This window comes from Paroedura picta, chromosome 3, assembly GCF_049243985.1.
Source record: "Paroedura picta isolate Pp20150507F chromosome 3, Ppicta_v3.0, whole genome shotgun sequence".
NCBI classification, from domain to species: Eukaryota; Metazoa; Chordata; class Lepidosauria; order Squamata; family Gekkonidae; genus Paroedura; species Paroedura picta.
In genome coordinates, this window is record NC_135371.1 from 54,969,195 (window position 1) to 54,989,446 (window position 20,252).

Genomic DNA, 20,252 nt, shown 5'->3' on the forward strand with positions numbered 1-20,252 from the left:
ACGGACATCACCACCCCCTCCTGAGCCCCTGCTCCACCTGCTTCCCCGCCGGTGCCCCTGACTTCCTGCCGCCCGCTGGGGGGCGCTGCCAGCAGCAGCTGCGCAGTGCCACGCCAAGGGGGCGGCCACTGGAGAGCACCAAAGGTGAGCCAGCGGCAGACTGGCAGGGCAGCTCCCGAGGCAGCACTAACTGATCCATGGATTGGTACCGGTACGCGGCCTGGGGGTTGGGGACCATGGGTCTAGAGGGACTCCAAAGTCCTTGTCATTGTGCACAACTTCTGGAACTGCACCCCAGGAGTTTGATTGTCCTGCTGCTTGCTAGTCTTTAAGTGCCAAATCATTACTTAGTTTTCAGCATGACTTTCAGCCTGGACAATGATTATGATGATCAACTTCTGATTCATGTTTATTTTTGGCATATTTATTTATTTGTTTGTTTGTTTATTTATTTATATACCACCCTCCCCAGAGGCTCAGGGCGGTTTACAGGAAACAGGAAAAAAGATACAGATAGCATAGCAACATGTGATAACAGCAATAACATCATAACAACAATAACCTTAACATGATAACAACAATAACATTAGAGAATGATGGAACTGTAAATGAGCCTCAGCTCAATTCTTACTGGGACCCAGTGGGTTAGGCAGATTGGTAGCAGTCGTAGTAGGAGGGGGGTTTGGGGGCCATTTGGAAGCGATGGTTTGAGTCAGCCTCAACCAAATGCCTGGCGGAGGAGCTCCCCTTTGCAGGCCCTGCAGAACTGTTGAGGTTCTGTCAGGGCCTTGATCTCCTCTGGGGGCCAGAATGGAGAAAGCTCTGGCCCTGGTTGAGGTCAAATGGGCTTCGTTGGGGCCCGGGAGGTTGGAGGTAGTAGAGCACAAGGCTCTGAGGGGTGTAGGTGGAGAGGTGATCCCTCAGGTATACTTGGCCCAAACCATGTATGGCCTTAAGCCTGATCTGGAATTCAACCGGGAGCCAGTACAGCTGCTGGATGTGGAACCTCCAAGATGTTGCTGTGAGGACCCTGGCAGCCTCATTCTGGACCAATTACAGTTTCCAAATCAAGGATAAGGGCAGGTCAGCATAGAGCGAGTTACAGAAGTCCAGCCTAGAGGTGACCATCGCGTGGATCACTGTGGCTAGATGTTCCGAGGTCAAGTAGAGTGCTAGTAGTTTAGCTTGGCGAAGGTTCTAGAATGCCAGCCGTGCTACCGTCGTAATCTGAGCCTCCATTGAGAGGGAGGCATCAAGTATCACTCCCAGGTTCCTGGTGGAGTTGAACTGCTGTTTTCCTGGGTTAACATAAATGTTTAGTTTTTGAGTATTTTAATGTTCTATGAATTATTGGCTACCATGAGAACCCACACAAAGTGGGCAAAGTTCTTTTAAATGTTTCCCCCCCTAAATCACAGCATTAAGCATCGTAAACACTTAATATTTTTTTTTAAGTATAGGACTGGATTTTAAGGTTTCATGGCAAATGTATGAGACAAGATTGTAATGGTTTACATTGTAGTCCAATCTTACTCCTGAACTAAAAATATTCTTTTCTTAAGCTGGTGTAACACTAAATAGACATATCAACAACCTCAGACATGCAGATGATACCACTCTAATGGCAGAAAGCGAAAAGCAACAAAAGAGCCTGTTGATGCGGCTGAAGGAGAAGAGTGCAAAAGTTGGCTTGAAACTCAACATCAAGAAAACATCTGGCCCTCTCAATTCCTGGCAAATAGATGGGGAAGAAATGGAGGTAGTGTCAGATTTTATTTTCCTGGGCTCCAAGATCACTGCAGATGGGGACTGCAGCAAAGAAATTAAAAGACGCTTGCTCCTGGGGAGGAAAGCTATGGCAAATCAAGACAGCATCCTAAAAAGCAGAGACATCATCCTGCCAACTAAAGTGTGTCTAGTCATGGCTATGGTCTTCCCAGTTGCAATGTATGGCTGTGAAAGTTGGACCATAAGGAAGGCTGAGTGTCAAACAATTGAGGCTTTTGAACTCTGGTGCTGGAGAAGTCTCTTGTGAGTCCCTTGGACTGCAAGGAGAACAAACCAGTCAGTCCTAGAGATCAGCCCTGACTGCTCCTTAAAAAGCCAGATCCTGAAGATGAAGCTCAAATACTTTGGCCACCTCATGAGAAGGAAGGACTCCCTGGAGAAGAACCTAATGCTGGGAGCGATCGAGGGCAAAAGAAGAAGGGGACGACAGAGAATGAGGTGGCTGGATGGATCACTGAAGCAGTTGGTGCAAACTTAAATGGACTCCAGGGAATGGTACAGGACAGGAAGGCCTGGAAGATCATTGTCCACGGGGTCACGATGGGTTGGACATGACTTCGCACCTAACAACAACACTAAACCATCTGAAAGACAAGAGAACTTCAAAGAAGATTTTTGAATTGATTGAGAAACAAGGAGGGATAGAAACATTCTGATGCATTCTAATGGAACAGGTACGGATTTCCTTGTAGCAATGGTAACAAAGGGAAAGAAGCAGAATCTACTGATGGATCTTGATTAGCAGTTCTTTGAATTAAACTATATAACATTGCCTGCATTTGACATAAGTATTCAGAACTGGTAGGGGTAGGGGGATTTGTAATGCAATAAATGTGTGGTTACTATGCAAATAAATGTCACTTCTATTACAAGAAAATTTCATTTTAAAATACTCTATCTCAACTGTGAAGCTGCAGCTTTTCCCTTGTTCTCAGATAGTAAATATACTGTAGAATAAAGGTAAAGGTATCCCCTGTGCAAGCACCGAGTCATGTCTGACTCTTGGGGTGATGCCCTCTAGCGTTTTCATGGCAGCCTCAATACGGGGTGGTTTGCCAGTACCTTCCCCAGTCATTACCGTTTACCCCCCAGCAAGCTGGGTACTCATTTTACCGACCTCGGAAGGATGGAAGGCTGAGTCAACCTTGAGCCGGCTGCTGGGATCGAACTCCCAACCTCATAGGCAGACAGCTGCAGACAGCATTTCTGCTGCCTTACCACTCTGCGCCACAAGAGGCTCATACTGTAGAATATCACTATACAAATTATGCAATTTAACTCTTACCTGTGCCCAGTGTCAACTGTGTTTAGTAAATTAATACATTAATTGCTTCCCTAGCAGGATGGGTGTGCTGTAGATAAAAAATAAATTTAGCTTTGCTGGTATTGATCAGCATACTGTTGTTTATATTAGACTTTCTGTTGGAGGACTAGCTGTTCTCATTTGCAGCACCCATCTTTGTGTTTTTTTAAAAACACATATATAGTACATCCGTTTCTCTTATTCCCCAACTTGCTATTGTGCTTAATCGGGCAGGTTAGCCATAACATCTTACTAGTGCTAGACTTCTAAAAATTGTCTCGGAAGCCCCTGATCAAAATTGGCATGTGTGATGGACTGTACTTTTATTATGCTTATATGTGCCGTACAAACAACTAAAGGACTTTGAAGGGTTCACAGAAACAGAGATCTTTGACTGATAGGGATCTTTGACTGACTAAGCAAACTGATTGGTTAGAATCAGTTGAGCACAGGAAGACTTCTGAACTCACTGCCAAGTAGTATACAGTCTTGTTTCAGACATACCTGAGAAGAATTTAGTACTGACAGTTTCAGAATTGACAGTAGTTTTAATAAAGGCAGGAAAACTGGGGAATGTTGGCAAGGATGAGAGGGTAGTTAAACATAAACTCCCATTCTGAGCCAAAGAAAAGGGATAGATCTATTGAGAGGAGAATTTCCTTAACCAGTCAAATAGGGAGTTAGCTCTGAAGAGTGTAGAGATCCCTGGTTTGGTGAGGTTAAGGGCCTTTTAGAGACCATAAGAATTAGCTAAAAATATAAAACTGGTGTTTCAAGAGAAGAGGTTTGGGTACTGGAAGGAGTATACCAGCCTTCTGGAAACCAAATGAGTTAGAAAATACCCCCCAAAAAGTGTACTGAAGGGTTTTGGGGTAAAACTGGAATAAAAGCCTCACAACACAAAGGTTTAAGTCACAAGCTTAAGAAAGTCTCACTAGCCTGAAATATAAGAACTAAAGTCTGTGCATGTACTGGTTTTAGCTCAGAAATTTTAACCCCTGATCTCACCTAACCTTTCCCCTTTATGTTAAGTAAAATATTTTGTAATTTTTTGAATTTCAAAATGCCTTGAGTGCCACTTAAGTCATTTAAGGTAAAGCAGGATCCTGGTCTGAGCCAAAATATCATATTGTGACAGGGTGGAACAGCCAGAGTTTTTAGCAAAGAAGAAAACACATTACTAGGATGTTTTGGTCAGTAAAGGGAAAGCAAAATGGAGGAAAAATCTTGCCTCTGTGGGAGGGAAATGGATGGGACTGTCATAGCAAGCTAACCACGCTCTAACTTCAAAATGAAACTATACTATTACTGGCAGCTCAGAATGTATCACTAGTATTATTATTAAATATAGTGTAGGGCAGTGGTCCCCAACCCGCGGGCTGTGGCCTGGTGCCGGGCCGTGAAGGCCTTGGCGCCGGGCCGCGGCTCCCTCTCCCCGCCCCCCCCCTGCAGTAAAAAACTTCCCAGGCCGCAAGCTTGCGGCCCGGGAAGCTTCTTACTGCGGGAGGGGGGGAGAGGGAATCAGGGCCACGGCCGCGCATGCGCACATACGCCATGCACGGTCGAAATCGTGCATGCGTGGCACTTACGCGCATGAGCGAAAGTGCCGCACATGCACGATTTTGGTAGCGCATTGCGCATGTGCGCATGCGCGGCCCTAGACACGCATGCATGCCATGCGCGGGCTGGCAGTTGCCCTGCCGGTCCCCAGCCTCAAAAAGGTTGGGTACCACTGGTGTAGGGGATGGTCCCATGTTGGCATATTCAGTTAAAATGATCAGGTAACAGGTAATAAAAACATCTTTGGAGACTTGCTGTCAATCTGAATAGACATGTGAATACTGACTTTGATGGACCATGACTCTAATTCAGTGAATGCCAGCTTCCTTAAATAGTTCACCTGAGGAAGAGTGCTTCTGTTTTCAGACAGGGAATCCTTATTACATTCAACCCCTACAAAACTGTCTTTAAAATCCAAGCTCTGAAGTAAGGATTACTATCATTTCAGTTATGAGAATAAAACTGATTTGAAATTGACAACTGTTTAACAATCTTTATCCATTGTTGTTCCTCTATATATTTCTGAAACAGCCTAGGGGGTGGGACGTGTCCGGATGTCCAAGTTAGAATAGGGCCAATTAGGGTGCAGCCAGGTTTGTCCTGATTGGCCCTGCCCCTGTGGCTCCCATCCTCCGGCCCTGGACTCTAGCCTCTTTGCTCTCAGACGCTTCAGTGCCTTGAGCCAGCAGCAGGTAAGAGGGCCCTGGGCAAAGGGTCATGGTGGAGGACTAGCTAACGAGAGCCTCCTGGCCTGCTGACTGCCTGCTAAGGAGCTCTGTCTCAGCCCTGCTAATGAGCTGCCCAGCCCCCGCCTGCCCCACTTGATTTGGCTGCGAGCTGTGGCTCAAAGCCACCTTAAGCTGCCTGGCCATGGGCCAGGGTAGGGGATCCATTCAGGGCCTGTTCTTAGGAACGGGCTTTGGAGATAGTATAATATATCCTTTTCCCACAGGCTTATTGGTGAGTTCTTCTATATCTTCTATAACTTCAGAGCCAGGTTCAGCTCACCAGCTTAAAAATAAATCAGAATGCCAAAAGTTGAGGGAAAATAAATGGATTAAAACATGTACCAAAGGATCTTCCTTCATATCAGAGGTGCAGAGAATGTTCCAAAGCAATATCCCTTCAGCTGACATTTCCTCAGCACCTGCCATATCCCCTACCAAATACATAGTCATTCGATCCTAAATCTGAAAGAACTGCACCTGAAAAGGGCAAAAAGATCATTAATGTGTCAAATCAAAAAAGGAAGCACAACTGAAACTGGCAAGTATATGCATATATATTTTAAACTTTCGGTACCAGTTTTGTTATTTAAAAATAACAGGTGATAGACTGAAGTAATTCTAAAAACTTAAAAACCAACCTACAAGTATTTTTAAAACAAAACTCATTACAGTTTAGTGTAGTACAGCTTGCATGTGTTTAAGGATCGGTGTGCCATTTCATTTAAGTCTTACCATTGGTACAGTATGAGCATTTACATAGTAAGCCTGTGCTAATGGTAAAAAATGGTATTGCATCTGTTTGATGTACCTCACAGGCAATCTAGTCTAGTCTGACATCTCTGCTTGGACACTGTAGAATGGACGGAATCTGTCCACTGGCTTAATTAAGTATTAGAAGATAAAAAGTCTCTTATCTCATTTATTTAGACTTTGACTCTGGACAGATTCCGTCTCTTCTTTGTTACAACTTTGGAATCGTCCACTTTTTTTCGTGGAAACTATAGAATGGCCGATGAGGGTGTATGTTCACACTGTATTCTAGACTTCCTAAGTGGAAGGCACTGAAATAATGCAGCCTCTTATCCTTGACCACAGGGATTTTCAATCTACTGTGCATCTGGAATACACAAAAGAGATTAGGGTAGACTAGGAATGTATCTTATATTTGAGGGAGAAGCAACATGTACTATATTGGATCATGTGCTATAAATACATCGATGTTTCTGAAAATGGAGGGAGTGGAACATGCACATTTGACATTATAAATAACCTTTTAATATATAACCCATTATAAATAACCTTTTAATATATAACAGTTTGAAAATAACCTTTTAATATATATAATATAAATGAAGGAAGGAATTTAAATAAAGCCTTTGAATAAATGAAGCGAGATCTGCAAGGCCTTTTGTGGAGTGAATTTCAGAAATAAATATTGTAGATAGAAACTTCTGGTGGCAGGCATATTGCAGAGTCAAAATGTAGTCTGTTATCAGGCAAGAAGAGCAATAATATGGTGCCCAGTGTCCATATTATTTGGGTTTTTAATCATAATTGCTATATGATCACTGAGTCTTAAAAAATAACTCTGACAGGAATGCATATAAAACCCTCCATGAATGTTTCACATACGCACATGTGTACCAATGGCATAAAACCAATTCAAAAGGTCTGTAAGCAACAAATATAAATTTGGCCTGAGTTAATTACCACCACCATGATATAGGAAGGTGACCAGATTGTTCCACTTTTGGAGGGACATCTGGGAGTACCTGGCAAATAGTAATTATGTTGAAATTTATATGTATATATATATATATATATATATATATATATATATATATATGTGTGTGTGTGTGTGTGTGTGTGTGTGTGTGTGTGTGTGTGTGTGTGTGTGTGTGTGTGTGTGTGTACATACATACATACATACATACATACATACATATATATATATATATATATACACATATACTATTTTTGTGTTCTATGCATTCTATGAAACTTTTTGTTGCTCCATATAGACCAAATTTTTAATCAAGAATTCCCCCCCCCCCCGGTCAATGGTGTCCCGCTTTACCAATGTTAAAATCTGATCACCTTATGTTATAATTTAAAAAATGCCAGATAACAATTTTTGTGAAAGCCTTTGAGCATATTATTGATTGAACATTCCAAAATTTGGTGCTGGCTGCCAAAACATCATTTTTATTTGGGTAGAAAGGGCTTTGGGAATTTTTTGTGTGTTTCTCAGCTTTCCAATCCTGAAATGATATGGTCATTTAAAATAAAGGTACACAATGTAATGGTGCAAATTGCACTTGGATAGTGATTGTGCTGGCACAGGATAAGTTAGCATCGATACCTCCCATTCCATTATTGATACAAGAACCAACGTTCACTTATCTGTGTTATAGGCTGGCAGCACATTATAACAGTGCTGTGGCAGGAAAAGCCCAAGAACAATTCCATTGTTGATTTAGTTGAAAAAATTCTGTCCAGACAACCTGCTCATAAAAAAACATAATAAAACCTAGAACACTGTAGTTGTTGGTTAAAATCCATAAAAACATAGGTAATTGAAAAGCTCATAACACATGTTTAAAAACCACAACCCTGAATTAAAAGCCTGAATAAACAAATGCTTTGATCAAAAGCCTAGCATAGGCACCAAGGGAGCCTCAAGAGGAAAGGCATCCCATAGGTGAGGCATTCCCCCACTTGTCGCCAGTTGCCACCCACCTCACCTCTACAGCAGAGGGAAAAAAATCTTGGCCAGTGGGCTGGATGAAATGGAAAGAGGCAGTCTCCGGAATGCTCTGGTCTGAAGGCATGTAGGTCCTCAAAGGTAAGCACCATTCCTTTGAGCTGTGCCCAGAAGCAAATGGCCAGTCATTGTTACTCTAGCTGTAATATTGCAAAACAATGGGCAATTAATTTTAAAACCTTGTGGGGAAGGGAAGGAGTTAGTACCTGTGAGCTTTATCTCATTATATTCTTAACTGAATAAAACTCTTTTCTCTTAAAATTTCCACAACCCAAAGGTTTCCTTCTGAGGGTCGTTCGTGTATATTTCTAGAGTAGGTTTTGCACAGGAAGAGTGTCTCACTGTGTCAGGAATGTATATAAATGGATTGTAGATGGTCTGAACTTCACTTCCTGCTTTTGTATTAGGCAATCCTAACTAGCCCTTCAGCTTCCATGTTGAAATACATCCTCAAGCTTCAGAAACAACTGTGTGGGTGGTAAAATCTGCTGTTCAGACTCTGCTACATGAGGTTGTCAGTTGTCTGAAGGAGGTGGCTTGAGGCAGCTCTAACACTTCTGAAGTTGCACAAACAACAGGACCTTGGTAACTGGAGGCTTATTCTAGTTTTGTACATTAAAAATAAAATAAAAACCAGTTCTAAATCCTAGTGACAGGCTAATAGCAACTTCTTTCTTGGAACCAAGGAGAAAGCTGATTGAGCTAATACATTTTACTGCATGGCATGCCTGCGGCAATGACAGTTCTCCTTTGAGAGGCAAAGCTTTGTCTCTGATTTGCCGTTTCATTTATCTCAATAGAGGAGAGAGGCTGTCTAAGAAAGAGTTTATTTTGAAAAGACATCTTTAACAATAGTATGCATGTCAATAAGTACAAGCTCCCTGAACTGTCTAGCAAATTATTTGTAAAAACAGCTGCCTAATCTTATTGCAAATAGTCTTCAAGTTCCCCAGAACTCTTCATCCCCCGAAAAACAAACCTGAGGATTTGCACCTGGGTTTCTCAGTTCCAGCCCTCTAATCATTATACACGTTGGTAGTGAACATCTAGACTTATTGGGGAACTCCAAATTTGCTTATTGCCTGAGGACTATTTCATGGGCTCTAATAAGATATTTAGCTGCTGACTGTTTGCCCTTAGAAATATGGGATCTCTCATTATTTGCTACTGATTTTTTTATCAACAATTATTTGTAGACATGAAGGAAACCCTACATCTGTTACCTGGAAGTATGAAAGGCTGCTTATCACAACTGCTTCCTATCTTCTGCATAACTCTTTGGGGAGAATGCTTATAACAGGTCATCGCAACACGTGTTGTCTTGAACTACTTCAACATGGTCTGGCCACTTCAAAGTAATGGGATGTGGTTGGATTGATCAATGTGTTGTGGAATTACTCTTGAAAAATCCTCATGGATTGCCTCAAGATGTGTTTGGAAACTTTACCACAAAGAAAAGAGGAAATTTATGTATTGACCTTTTTTAGTTTGAGGATGTTGCTTTATAGTGTTTGCAAATTCTGCATTGCCATTCAAAGTGTAATACTTACCCAACTTGGAAATCTGCCATGGACTCTTGCTCCTAGCTCCAGCCAGAATTAAGGTGGCAACTGGCAAGCCCTATCAAAACAGGATTGCCCTAGTGCAGCCTTTCTCAACCCTTTGACTGTGAAGTAACTCCTGAAGTATCCTCCAGATTTCAAGTAACCCCAGAAGTGATGCCAGCTGGCCAAGCCTCCCTGCCACACCCCTAGAAGTCACATGTTTATAGTGTGCATAGCATCACTAATAAAATCAAATGTGTTCAGTTGAGTCTGGGTAGAAAGACTGGGGTGATAAGATCAGGCTCCTCCTTCTCTCCCCCTGGGTGGCAGAACTGTGTATTAAACTATGTCTGCACCCATTAATAGTCTGGTCCCCCCACCCCTGTTTTTGACATTGTTTTGACATTCTCCTGCCATTTTATGTTTTTTTTTTTACATCAGTAGCACTGTTAGGCGGCATTCTTTATGAGAACCAGGCTCAGTGAAACGTCATGGGATAGTATTATTATACTATCATCTTTGGACATTAGAATTTTTTATTGATTAATTAGAATTGGGGTTTTATTGATTAGAATGTTTTATCTGTTTTATAGCCATTTTATAGCCATTTTATAGCCATTAGCTAGTACTCCTGGGAGTGGCGGTATATAAATACAATAAATAAATAAATAAGAAGTGAGTTTCCTTTGCTTGAGCAAAACAAGGAAGCATTCATCTCAGCTGTCATAAAGCCCACCATGTAAAGCAGCAACTCTCCTCAGGGGAAATGATCTGTATGATTTGGAGATCATTGTAATGTTGTAATTCATCTCCAGACTTTTCTCCAGTTTCTCTGGAGAAATGGCTGCTTTGGAAGATAGACTCTGTGGCATTGAACACAGTTCTCACCTGCTTCCGTATTTGAATCCATTTATTTGCAACAGCCTCCTCCAGCCATTTTCTGTTAGTGGGGATCTACAAAGAAATTCTGAAATGAAAGGAGCCTATGGGGGGAGTGCAGCAGATTCAGCTCTTCCATCTCGGTCCTTTTCCATTGTGTGTGAATTCAACAAGGCCACCAGACCAGACAGATGAGCAGAAAAACACTCTGCTTATCTCCAGGTCTGTCTGTTTGTCTGTCTGCAGGCATGCATGCATCCCTCCCTCCCTCCCCCCCAACTTGAATAACCCCTCCAAGACTCTGGAGTAACTCTGGGGGTTACTAGTAACCCTGGTTGAGAACGACTGCCCTAGCATTTGAGTTTCTACATTTGATAAGCATATTTCAAATGTGTGTGTATTTTCTCAAGGGAACTAGGTAGAGAAGGTTAGTGAAAAATGGGTTAAAGGTTCAGAGTCTTGACAGTGGGCAAGACTTTAGAATATGTCACCCACTCCCTTTCTAGGGAAAGAAATTAAGTCAAACACAGCTTTCCACGCATCTATTATGTCTGCAGTTTATATTATGCCTTGATTCTTTGTAGTACATTACAATAAATAAGTAGGAAATAGTGCTTAGAACTTACCATGATCAGGTTCCTTAAAATTGGAATTGAAAGGCAAGATGGAAGCACATCTATCTAGTAATGAGTGTGTTTTATGGCTTGCCTTGGGGAGTTTTGAGGCTACACAGTCACTTGCCTAAATATGTGCAAAGATAAAAAATGGTATTTATGGTCTTCGGCTGCTAATTAACTGCCTCCCAATGTGCAATAAACTTATCAAGGAAAATGGTGAGTAGTTTCCATTAAAGTGTTATTAAGGAATTTACAGCGATAAAGTGGTGCTTGTCTGAGGTCAGTGACAGGAGCAATGCGGAACAAAAATTATCTGAGCATGGGAATCTCCTATATAAATATACTAGGAATAAAGCCTATTTTATTCAGCAATAAAATGGGCGCTAGGGGCCAGTCCCCGGGGAAGCCTTCGTAGGGCGAAGGTTTCCTGGGGGTCTGGGATGCGGGGACAAGTGGTCCGCCTTCTGGGGGGCTCTCCTGGCCACAGGCTGTTCTCCTGGGGGCGGGAGAAGGCGGCGAGCCGCCACCCACCCACCCATCAGCGTCCCGGGGCTTTTTCCTGGCTCCAGGAGCGGCCTGGCCATGTAAGCGACATGGTGAGGCCGCGGCTGGGGCCGGGAGAAGGCAGCAAGGCAGCCGCCCACCCCACAGTGTCCCGGGGCCTTCTCCTGGCCCCAGGAGCGGCCTGGCCACATCAGCGATGTGGTGAGGCCGCGTCTGGGGCCGGGAGAAGGCAGCAAAGCAGCTGCCCACCCCGCAGCATCCTGGGGCCTTCTCCCAGCCCCAGGAGCAGCCTCGCTGTGTTGCAGACGCGACAAGGCCGCTCCTGGGCCCGGGAGAAGGCAGGAAGCCACGCCGCGACCCCGCAGCATTCCAGGGCCTTCTCCCTTGATCAAAGCATCTGTGACGCGGTGTCCCTGCTCCTTTCTGAAGATGGAGGAGGACCCGAGCTGGAGGATTCACTCCGCAGGCTGCTAGTTGAATCTGTGAAGTGAGTCCCCGGCCGGGCAGGCAAGGTCGGGCCAAGCTGCCAATGGGGAGCCGCGCTTCGCTTCGCGCGGCTCCCCATTGGTGGCTTGGCCCTGGATGGACACTCGGAGGGCCCAATCAGGACAGGGCCCGCCCTAACTCCTCCCCAACAGCCCTTACCCTTTTCATTTAATCTGCTCCGCAGGAGCGGTTAAAAGATTTTAAATATTTACACACACATGTTTGTCCTGTTAGGTTGGATTATCAACTTGTCCTAATATAGTAAACTAGAAAATAGGTCCGCTGTAGTAGGAATACAGCGGGTGCTAGCTGTTAGTCCTGGCCCTCCCGCCGGCGGCGCTGCCTACCTCAGGCAGCAAAGTCTGTGTGCGGGCAAGGTGGGGGTGGGGTGGCGCCGCTGCGGGTGATCACGGCTCTGGCGCCAGCGCCAATCGCGGGCCCGCCGCTGCCAATCGCGGCTCCTCCGGCACCGTTGCCGATCACGCCGCCGCCAATCTTGGGGCCACCGCTGGCGATCGCGGCTCCTCGTCCGCCACCGCGGATCTTGGGGCCGGCGCTGCCGATTGCGGCTCCTCCTCCGCCCCCGCCCATCTCAGGGCCGGCACCGATCTCAGGGCTGGCGCCGTCGATCGCAGCTCCTCGGCTGCCGGCGCCGATCGCGCCACCACCGAGCTTGGGCCCGCCGCCAGTGCCGATCGCGGCTCCTTCACAAGCAGGACAAATTGCGGCCCTGGCGATTGCGGCCCCGCCGCCTCTCGCCGCGTCAGGCCGCCGGCCACGGAGCACCCACCAGCCGCGCTGCACACGACTGGCGGTTGCTCCGTGGCTGGTGGCCTGATGCGTCGGAGGCACTTTGCGCCTCTTGCCATGTCAGGCCGCCAGCAAGGGAGCAACTGGAGGAAGGGGCCAATCGGCACCCTTCCTCATCCCGGACAGAGCCCACCCTAACTCCTCCCCCTAAGCCTTTACGGCGCGGGCACCGCGGGCGGGGGTTAAGATGAATAAGATATCTATATTGTATGTATTATAGTCAGTTTCTTAGTTGACTGGTCTCTAAAAGTTATGTCACTTTCTAAATCTTTGAAAACAGGTGGTTCTGAGATCAATGTGTCCATGTTGACCCAGTGATAGAGGAATAATGGCTGCACTGAAGGATATTATTCAGAAGAGACACAAATAATGCATATTTCAGGTAGATTTTTCAAATCCTTCCTCCCCTTCACATGTATCAAAACTGTTTTGGCTTGAATGCTAACTCTCTAAGGAAGGATTCAAGTGGGTAGCTGTGTTGGTCTGAAGCAGCACAACAAAACAAAATCAGAGTCCAGTGGTTTCTTTAAGACTAACAAAGATTTATTCAAGGCATGAGCTTTCGAGTGCAAGCACTTCTGCTTGATATCTATGTTATAAGTGTGTCATAAGATTTAGTGAAATATGTTTTCCTTTTGTGCATTATCTCAATTTGAGTATACCTTAACGTTGGATAGCCATTCCCTGGTATAGAAATGTGTGAAAGTAGCTTTTCACTGCTAATTATTATTAATATAAATAAAACATCAAATGTTGATGTGGATGGAGCTAAGCCATATTCCTGTGAAGAGATGGAGAATCTTTATATACTACATATATACTGTACATCCAAAGGTAAATGAGGATACTAGCTAACAGCTTAAGTTCATATCTCTGGTCTGTCTCCTTCAAAAGAACTTGATAGGTCCAGTAATCCTGTGATGGTATTTTTTTATTTTACGATGTTGTGCCTCAAAGTGGATCTGCCAGCATTTCTGTCTGGACATTACTCCAGACTTCTTTCCAGATCATGTACTCTGTTCTCACTTTCACTAATAATTTCTAGGTAATATTAGTTTCAAAAGGTATGTTATTTAGACTAAAAGAGTAAATCTTGTTTATTCCAGAACTTGTGCTACTCCGTTAAGACAATTAAAAAAAACATTTGTTTTAGAATTTCTTCCTATTCAGCCATTTTTAGTGGCCCCAGTTCCGTTGGTAAGATGTGGCTGATCAGAATTTACATGATTTAAAGTACCCCTTTTCACATAATATTTAAATGAATTTAGGAGCATGCCTACCTCTATGTTTGTTCTTGAAGTGTCTTAATGGCTACAAATTACTTCATTCTTTATCTTAATGTTATTGCTATGCTTTTATTTCTACTGGTTTGTTTTATAAGTGGTAATAAAAAAGTTCTTCTTTCCTGCCAATGAACACTTCAGTCCTAAATGTATCTGCAAACCTAAGGGATATCATAATAACTTTTTTCATAAAAGGATGTAGGACTAGTCATTACCTAAATTCCTAGATACTTTAGTGCAGGGGTAGTCAACCTGTGGTCCTTCAGATGTCCATGGACTACAATTCCCAGGAGCCCCTGCCAGCATTTGCTGGAGGACCACAGGAATTGTAGTCCACGGACATCTGGAGGACCACAGGTTGACTGCCCCTGCTTTAGTGGACTCAGCTTGAAATTGCTGGGACTTTGATACAAATGTCTACATGGTTTTCTTCACATGAAAGAAGCCTAATAGTCCATTTTTATAAAATCAGAGTCCAGTAGCACCATTTTTATGTTAGGCTTTCCTATTGCTGATGCTTCAAAGTAGACAATTCAAACTCTATTTGAGATCAGATCAGGAAAATTGCTGTTATCTTTGTGGCAAGGATCTGAGTGCAACCCTGAAATGTTTTGCTGCAGTCTCACATGATGGAAAACAAGGCTATCTTGGATAATCTTATTAAGGCAATGACAGATACATTCTACTGACTTTTTCATTAGTTGAATATGGACATGGCACCATACTAGAAATCTTCCACTGACTCTTCTGTGGCCCATCTAGGCATGCAAAACTGCCTCATTTGTACTTCCATGCTATATGCATGACCCACTATACTTGTTGCTTACTCCGAAGTACTTATTAATAGGCCTACAACAAGCAGCTACAATCATTTAAATTACACTGAATTTTATCTTTAAACATTGGAACAGTAATACCCTGAACCTTCCTGCAGATACAGAGTCTGATTCTTTGGAGAAAGGAAATGAATGAGATGAGCATATTACCACCCCTCTTGAAGAGAGACGATAGATTAAATGTTATTTCAATTAATATAAATTTCTCTAGGACTATGAAACAGTTTGATTGTGGGCACAAACTGTTAAACACTATGAACAATATATTAATTTTAAATGAATATTTTAAAAAACTAATAAAAAGTAGATAACAAGTTTGTGCTTTATTTTACTTTGTAGTTCAGATATTTCATATGTAATTCAAGCACTTTGGGGCTCCTATAATCTATTGTAACCATTTATCTCTTCTGAATCTTTGTTTAATGCTAGAATATTAATTTTTTTCTGGTATTAAAAAAACAGGCTACAGAGTGCAAAGTCTTGATGGGTCAGACACGACTTCGCACCTAACAACAACAAAATACTACTATAAACAGTTCCATTGTTTGTTCTTCTTCTATGTCCCCTGTCTTCCTGCCTTCCTTATAGATTACCTTTACTGCAGGAAAGAAGCCTGAGCTTTGTATCTTGTGTTTGTAGGACACTGTTTCCTTTGAAATGAAGTAAAGCTATCTAATTAGATACAATCAGGATCTACCCTATTTATATAATTGACATATCCTCAATATTTTGCCATATTTTATTGAGAAAGAACTAAATTTGCAGTCATTCATGGGAAAAATGGTAACAAAAACTTTGAATCTTTGTCCAATCAGGTTTGTTTGAAATTAGTTGTTTTCTGAGGTAAAATAGCTTTTGGGAAAGTTAACCCTTTAGCATTTCCATAGTTCTGCCCCTGTAACAAAATGCTCATGGCAAGAGAGATGTGAATTTGTGTTTCAGATCTCACATTTCAAACACGTTTCAGAGCTGCTTAGTCCTGTTAGAAATAAGCAAACATGACTGCCTATGGATTTCAGGTGGGTAGCCATGTTGGTCTGAAGAAGCAGAACAAAGCTTGAATCCAGTGGCACCTTTAAGACCAACAAAGTTTTCACAATATAAGCTTTTGTGTGCAAGCACACTTCTTCAGATAACTGCTTAAGATCAGTTTAACGATGTATGGATTCAAAATTTTCCATTTCAGTGAAAGCAGGAGAACACAAGCAGGGGAACACAAGCACATAGCCCTTCCTGTCAGGCTGCTTGTGTGACCAGATTAAATTTTTAATGCATTTGCCATAAGCATGCAGTGCCTGATAAGAGTGAGGAATTATGTTGTCTTTCTATTTCTATTTGATGCAAGGAAGATCTTCTGAACCAGCCCCATAAAATTAATCTACAGAATTTATAGAACAAGTATATTGTTTTGAAAGAGATATAATATGAAGTTCTAGGGTTGTGCGCAGCGGCGTCTGAATCGGCTGTTCCAGGCCACACCAGTGCCCATGCCTCCCCTCCTCCCGCAGCGTGGTGCTGGCTGTGTCGACCTGGAACAGCCAATTTGGGTGCCGCCACGCACAACCCTAACAACATATGAAGTTGCTTTATAGTGAATCAGATCAGTAGCCCAACAAGGCCAGTGAGATCTACTCAGACTGTTGGAACCTTTCCAGCGTCTCAGATGGAAGTTTTTATATCACCTACTACTTGATCTTTAAACTGGCATTGCTGAACATTCAATTTGGGACCCCCTGCATGCCAAACAGATGCTCTAGCCAAACCCCTTATGTTCCCAGCAGCCCACTTTGTTGTCTTCAGTGACAGTTTCATGTAAGGCACGTTGATCAGTGTAGTTAAGATGAGTCTAAAAAGAAAATCCTCTATAGTAGGTATAGGAAGGGAGCACTTCTAGTTACACTGCCAACAACACTCTTCCACCGGGCCTACAGTTGAGGCTGGAACAACTGAGATACAACTGTGCTCCCCCATGCACTTTGTTCATATGCTGATTTTCCAACATGTCTATGGAGTCTATCATAGTGTCAGTCAGAATGACTGAAGAGAGAATGGGCTTGTAGAAACAGTGAAAATGTTAAATGTTAAATTGTTGGTATCATATTTTAAACTAGGGGCAAATCCCATTGCATTCAGGAATACAATGGGGGCTAGATTAGGGGGTGGGGTGGAAGAACTCTGTGGATGGCCTCTGCCTCCCCCCAAGACTTGGGAAGGCTGCAGGCAGCTGTTATGGAACTCACTGGCAGGGGCAGCTCTCATGCAACAGGAATCTGCAGCCTCCATGCCTCAGAGGGAAGTGGAAGGAGGAGGGGGTGGTCAGGGGTGGGGGACAGAAGGTGACTGGCTGGCCACTGAACAGACAGACAAGCCAGAAGTGGGACAGCTGCCCTGAGTGTGTATTAAGTGCTGAGTGGCAGTTAAGCCATGAGACCAGCTCCTCCTTCAACCCCTTACAGAAATATTAAGTGGATCAGATATGGTTTTAATTTGATTATGTGTTGTGGCTGTCTCAAGTCAGATATCAAAGTATAAACAAATAAACCAACCTTACTCCTTTAATAACAACACTGGGCCCATATCTACTTCCAACCGTCCCCTTGTCTACCAGTGACAGGAGCATCCCATACAAACTTAACATCTAGAACAGGGGTAGTCAAAGTGCGGCCCTCCAGATGTCCATGGACTACAATCCCCATGAGCCCCTACCAGCGTTCTGGCAGGGGCTCATGGGAATTATAGTCCATGGACATCTGGAGGGTCGCACTTTGACTACCCCTGATCTAGAACATCAGCCTCCCCAATCAATATGTCTTGCCTTGATTCAGTTTTAGTTTGTTCCCTCTTGATTTCAACATCTGGGCTCTGATCAGGGACTGTTGCTTTTGGAGGCATCAGGGCGCCAGGCTGGGAGCCCCCGGCAGCCGCGCTCTGCGCGACTGCCGGAGGTTCCCTCGAGCCGCGGCCTCAATGCTCGCTCCCTACCCGCCTCCTCAGTCAGGACGCTCGGCTGAGCCGCCGCCAGGGCGCGGAGGGGGCGGGGCCGCGGTCGCCCGTTGCTGCTTAGAAAAGCTCTTGGGGTTGCGGCGGCGGCCACCATTGCCACGCTCGGCCCGCCCATCTCCGGCCCGTCAGAGCACCGTCGCATCTTCTGTCGCCTCCGGAAGCGCCGACACAACGAGACATCGCCCCCTCGGCTCGCCCAGCCACTGCCGCCCACCGGAGGATGCCTCGGGACCACCGCTGCCAGCAACACCGTTAAGGAGCCCCCAGCGCCGGTGCCGCCACCCTCCACCACGCCCTGCCAGCCTACCGCACTCCAGGTATGCCGCGAGCCCCCGGCCCCACAGCGCAAAACTGGCCTTGCCAAGCGAGCCCACAGAGCCCCGCCGCCCTCATGGCCTGCCCTCCTAGCGCCCACTGCATTTTGACTGCAGTGGGCTTTTTTACTAGTCTTTTATAGACTTTTTTCCAATTCTGCTTATTTGCCTCCTTCATTTTCTTTGTTCTTCCTTTTGTGTTATTGTATGTTTTCCCTTTAATATTTAGTGAATGTACTAGCAAAGATTATTTGGAATATTTTCTCTCTGCTGAACTTCATGCATGCATTAGTTGAATCAGACTTAGGACTGTGAGTTTCATCCACAGACATAGTTGTCTCCATTGATGTTTTACAATACTTTAAAATCTTATTAGGACTACATGGACCTGAATGGAATATATACAAAATGCTTCTCTTGAAGAAAATACTAATCCAGTAGTGGGCACTATGCCACCATTGCAAATGGATCTTAATGTAGAGACACAGTGCTTGGAAGGCTTTCGGCTTGAGACAGACTTGCTAATAAAAGCTTGCTTGTGCCATGCAGTCTTCTCTCTAAGAATAGACAAACCCTGATGCAACAATGGGAACAAAAACAAATGTGCTAATGCATCAGAATATAGTGGATATAATTTGCAACTTGCTTTTGCAGCTCTCTGTTTCATTATATGACAAATTATGAAGCATATTGATGTGAGAAATGCTTGACACTTTAAAAACAGGAGTTTTGTGTGGTGTGGCGGTTAGAATGTCAGACTAAGAGTCTTACCATATAAGATTGCTGGATGACCTTGGGCCAGTCACAGCCTCTCGCAGGGTCACTGTAAGGATAAAATGGAGGACAGAATGATGTAAACAGCTATGGGTCCACGCTGGAGAGAAAGGCAAGGTATAAATAAAATAAATACAATAAAACTTTTCTATAGCATGTGAGTTTCAAAATACTCTTTCTGGAATTAAAATTCAAGGGTAACATGCTATTTTTAAGGTAAGGCCAATGAGTCTAGTGGTTTCAAATTCGTTTTGCTGTAGAGCCAGAAGTACTTTGGGCCATACAGAAGTTTATAAAAAAGAATGGGAGGAGGCACAATAGAACCTCTCCTACAAAAGCATCCAAAGCAGATGTTCAAATTACTGCCCCAAACGATTTTTGCAGTGACTCCCTAGACTGTCTACCTAGTAGTTCAAACTATAAAAATGACACATAAATAAAATGACACATAAAATGGGAGTGCTTCCTACATTTTGCTGGAAGTATGATTCTGGCGTGGGAAGTATTTAAAGCCACTGACCTTTAGCATGCATATGGGACAAATGAGAGGCGGGGAAAGGTTTTTCGCCAGCAGCCCTCTGCCATCAACCTACCAGTCTCGGACTTGCAGCATGCAAGTGGTAACCGCAGGCCAGTTCCATGGGGTTTATTCCCCATACATAGGATTGCAGCCTAAACACAGGGGGTTGTTGTTTTGCGGCCGAATGTAACTCCTACCATTGGGCGGCGGGGGGGGGGGGACTCCACTCGTTTCTGGAAATAACGCTGAGCACTGCCCACTGCATGGAGAGAAATTCAAAGACAGACAAGTTGTGTCAGCAAGGCAAGACGGCAGGGATTTAGGAACTCGAGTTCAGACCCGGCGGCGGCCAGCGGAGCCCAGGCGAAGCCAGACTCTTGCCGTGCCCCCCTCAGCACTCCCTTCCTTCTCTAGTCATACACGAGGCTCTTTGGGACCTTTCGCGACGGAAGGAGCCAGTTATGCTTGTAGGGAATGTCTCCGCCTCTTTCTCCGCCCCTCTCAGCGAGTCTCTCCAACCGGCTCGCACAAGCGGCGGG

General features: G+C 44.2%; 1 long non-coding RNA gene across 4 annotated transcripts; it reads right to left on the reverse strand.

Moving 5' to 3' along the window:
* Positions 1 to 422: 422 nt before the first annotated feature.
* On the reverse strand, positions 423 to 20,214 carry LOC143832024 (uncharacterized). Of its 4 annotated transcripts, none has more exons than XR_013229064.1 (4): positions 19,787 to 20,214; positions 19,191 to 19,242; positions 5,722 to 5,856; positions 423 to 1,298 (listed from the first exon to the last, which is right to left on the reverse strand). It is a non-coding gene; the product is annotated as an uncharacterized LOC143832024 (long non-coding RNA). The 4 variants fall into 4 exon arrangements; XR_013229062.1 differs by having other exon boundaries at positions 5,722 to 7,883; XR_013229063.1 differs by having other exon boundaries at positions 19,191 to 20,214.
* Between the last annotated feature and the right edge of the window lie 38 nt (positions 20,215 to 20,252).